We start from the raw sequence: 4,394 nt of genomic DNA on the forward strand, positions 1-4,394 counted from the left end.
CCTTAGGAATAGCTTATTGAATGATTGCTGATTAAATGAATGAATGAATTTGCCCCCAATTTCTTTATCCCCATCTTCTTCCAACTTCCCACTGACCCATGTGGCTCGCTGATTCACTCTTTTATTAATTTCTCCCTGCATGTTTCACCACTGCCAAACTTCCTTCCTAGTTCTGAGCCATTTGCCCACTGGTGAGAGTGGTGGCTGAACTGTTTTCACTCCACAGAACTCAGGAGCAAAGGCAGGCAGCTGTGGCTGGAACTCATCTCTGCCTTTGAAACCTAAATGAAGCCATAATCAGCAAGCTCCAAGATGTGGTGAGCCTTGTCCACACTCAGATCAGTTTCCGTCTTCCTTACAGTAGTTGCTTGCCTGTTATATTGATATAATACAAGAGTGACCATGGAACTGCCACGTCCTTTCTGTGCCCTGTGACTGAGGCACTCCAACTTGTTTATCATAATGAAGCTGTATCAGGATCTACTGACTTCACTCTGTGGGAAAGTGATTTCCTTTGGCAAGGTCCCTATCACTCAGAGGATTTTTTAAATGTGCTAGTCATGTGTGGGAAAATGTTCAGCCTAAGTATTTTTCTTTATCTAATCAGTTCTCAGGACAAAGTGCAGACTGCAGAGCATCAGTACAGAGAAGGAACTCACCCATAGGAGGAGAAATCCCCCACCTAAGTTGAGAGACCAGAGAAGGGTGGTATAGGGGAGCTAGTCATTTTCACGCAATGGACAGACAGTGCCCATCTCTCCACCCAGCTCCACTGCTGCTCTGACCGCAGCCCTTACCAGATGATTTTATGTCTGGACAAGGGTTGATCCCAACCAAAGTGAGGATCAGAGGATGGCTTATCCCTCAATCTTACTTTTAAGACCTCACCACAAACCTAAGTTTCTAGAATAGTCCTCAGTGTCCCCCAACCTCACAAATATCAACAAAGTATCCCTGACTGAATAGCCCTTTAACCCTAAAAAAATAGTGATTTCTGCCCATGGGGAGAAAAATTTGACTTCAGATTTACCAAAGTACCATGTTGATTACAACATATTCATATTATTTAGCAGCCATGTTATAAAGAAAACAGAATTAAAATCATCACTTGTCACCGAAGGTAGAATTATGCTCATACCTTTGGTATGATTGATGATTCTAATCATGCTTGTTTCGTGGGGAAAACTCTGAAATAAAGAAGATATTTTGGTGCTCGCTTTGGCAGCACATATACTAAAAATTGGAACGATACAGAGAAGATTAGCATGGTCCCTGCGCAAGGATGACACGCAAATTCGTGAAGTATTCCATATTTTTTACATATGAATCAGTTCTAATGAGGTGGATGAAACTGGAGCCTATTACACAGAGTGAAGTAAGCCAGAAAGAAAAACACCAATACAGTATACTAACACATATATATGGAATTTAGAAAGATGGTAACAATAACCCTGTATACGAGACAGAAAAAGAGACACTGATGTATAGAACAGTCTTTTGGACTCTCTGGGAGAGGGAGAAGAAGAGGGTGGGATGGCTTGGGAGAATGGCATTGAAACATGTATAGTATCATATATGAAATGCCAGTCCAGGTTCGATGCACAATACTGGATGCTTGGGGCTGGTGCACTGGGACCACCCAGAGGGATGGTATGGGGAGGGAGGGGGGAGGAGGGTTCAGGATGGGGAACACATGTATACCTGTGGAGGATTCATTTTGATATATGGCAAAACCAATACAGTATTGTAAAGTTAAAAAATAAAATTAAATTTTAAAAAAAAGAAGATATTTTGTGGAAAATGGTGGCTGACTTGTGATGACTTTTAAATAAGGTAAGGCAAGAAAGAAAGAGAGAAAAGTTAAATATGAATAAAATTCTTCAAGTTTTTTACTCTTTAAATAGGCAGTATTCTGTGGAGATTAGATAAATAATAGCTTCAGTAAAATCAACAAAGAAATGAGCAATATATCAAATGGAAGTTTCTTTACTTTTATAGAGAAATCACAAAACCTGCTCCATCAGATAACTGCCAAATTCCTCTCCAACTTTTCCCAAAGTTAATAACCTGCTAGATATTCCAAAACTGTAAACTATGGAACTATAGTGAATTTTCTGTCCTGTACATATTTGTTCCTTGGGCTCTTTCCTCTCTAAAGCATGATTGTTTTGGTCATCTTACACACAGGTCAATGTTTTTTAACCCAAAGAGATAACTGGCTGCTTTTGCACAGATTTATTCAAGAATAAACATTAGCTGGCATTGCAATACTGCTCTTATAGTATATTATGCATACTACTACTTGCCAGAATAAAGTTTCAGTTATTACACATACATTTATAGATATACACATATGTGTGTCTATATACAGACAAGTAGAATTTTATATAGAGAGACTCTGTGTATATGAAAATGAGACCTTTATTTGCTTGTGAAATGTGCCAAAATATTAAAATTAGATAATTCAGCCAAGTTCTTCACAGTTTTGCCTGAAAATACCTTTTAAAATTCATGCAAAGTAGATTCACTTTCTTGAGAATCTCAAATGAATCCTGGGCCAATCACTGTTTCACAAATAATCTATTTGGCCCTTAAGAATGCAGGAAGAAGAGGAAGAAGAAGTGGGGCAGGGAGAGGAAGGAGTAAATGAACTACAGGGCGGGAAAAAAAAAAACAAGTAGAAACAAATCAGTGCAAATTTACAGTAAAAGGAAATTATGTCTTAACTATCAGAATTCTCCCCCTTGCTCAGAGAATTGGGGACCAGGACTTTCTTATTCCCTAAAATTCACCTGATTTTCTAACACAATCCTTATTTGAAGGAACTGATGCCCAGTCATTACTATATCATAAAAATGGGTCCAGCTGGATTAAATTCCCAAAATGTATTCATTCCCCAAATCACCTAACATTCTCCTTGAGAACTTCCCTTATCCTTGCTACTCATCTTTCCTCTCTAGACTTTCATCACCATCCTTCACCTGGTTTATGATGTATTTCACATCTTCAGTTCAGTCACTCAGTTGTGTCTGACTCTTTGTGAGCCTTACTAGATAAGAATTGTTTGTATATATGTTACTCCAACAGGACTAAGGGAACAAACCTACTTGTAAAATCTGGGTCATTTCAGCCTAAAAAGAAATATAACAGTGTCTGTCTCCTTGTAGAGCTAATTAAATGTATATTGCATTAAGAAATCAGTATTGAAAAAAAAAAAACTGGAACTGCAGCCAACATCAATGTCTTCAGGTGGTCTGATCCACTGATGTCACTCATTGCCATCAGCAACTGTGGTTCTGTGACACTGAAAGTGAGCCAAAGATTGGTCAGGATTCCAGTACAGACTAAAACATTTTAAGTATGGTTAGAACTGCCCTATTCTTTAATCACAACACCCTTCCTCATGTCAGTATCTTCATATATTAGATTTTGCCTGCCCCGAATGAATTACACCAGGAAAGAACACTGTCATCAGATCAGTCACTAGAATAAAAAACTACCATGCTACAAGAGCTGTAAATAGAGTGTATTCATCTATTTGATCATTCATTGCATTGATTTTCCTTCTGTTTGTTTCTTTGTTTATATTTGGAGTAATCAGGTGCACAGAATTGCATCAACCCTAACCTTCAGTTCATAACCTGTCATCATCCTTGTCACATACAAACCTATTTCATCTACCTTTATTGGTGGTTTTTACTAATGACACCTGAATTTCCTTAACCCCAACATTCAACCACAGAACTAAAGAATTTACAGTAACTCACATCTAAGTATTCCCTCCCCATTTGTCCCTCCTGTCTTCCATGTGAGGAAATCACTATCCAGAATTTCTTATCCCCTTCCTTTCATTTAGTTCTATCTCATAGTTATGTATTCTATATAATATCTTCATTTTATCCATTCAGAAAGTATATCATTGTGAATGTTTTCATTCACAAGATAGCAAAGATTTTGTTTTTTTAGAGATGCTTATGAGCTTCAGTTGGTGTACACAGGACACACAGGCAGGGTTCAGCAATTTCCAGCTGGAGGTTTGAGCCTGGGGAAGATGAAACCACTCAGGACTTTGGCTGGTCCCCTTGTCCCTAAGCCACAGCCTCAGCCTTATACCCAGGAGCATGGCAGGAGCCAGCATTCTCTGCCAGAGGGTGCACTTCCCTCTACATCACTGGCTGGCCCTCTCTGGTGGATGGTGAATGAGGGCTAACCAAGCTCATATTTGCCATTCAAATGGCCAGTCTATAGTACCAGTCCCAAACTCAGTCAATATAGCTTCCCGCCCATTCCCTTCTTTATATTACTGTTCCAAAGACGTCTCCATAAGTGCTAGGCATTTACTCTTACAGTGTAAAAAGATAATGGCTCATCACCAACAAAAAGCAAAAGTGTTC

At 38.9% G+C, this 4,394-nt stretch overlaps 1 non-coding gene across 1 annotated transcript; it reads left to right on the forward strand.

The window, feature by feature from the left end:
• The first annotated feature begins 1,209 nt into the window (after window positions 1-1,209).
• LOC147359256 (U6 spliceosomal RNA) lies at window positions 1,210-1,317 on the forward strand. The gene has a single exon (XR_015141380.1). It is a non-coding gene; the product is annotated as a U6 spliceosomal RNA (small nuclear RNA).
• Window positions 1,318-4,394: the final 3,077 nt, after the last annotated feature.

Source organism: Bos grunniens, chromosome 14 (genome assembly GCF_055505025.1).
Source record: "Bos grunniens cultivar Pamir isolate PY7600 chromosome 14, Bosgru_T2T1.0, whole genome shotgun sequence".
NCBI classification, from domain to species: Eukaryota; Metazoa; Chordata; class Mammalia; order Artiodactyla; family Bovidae; genus Bos; species Bos grunniens.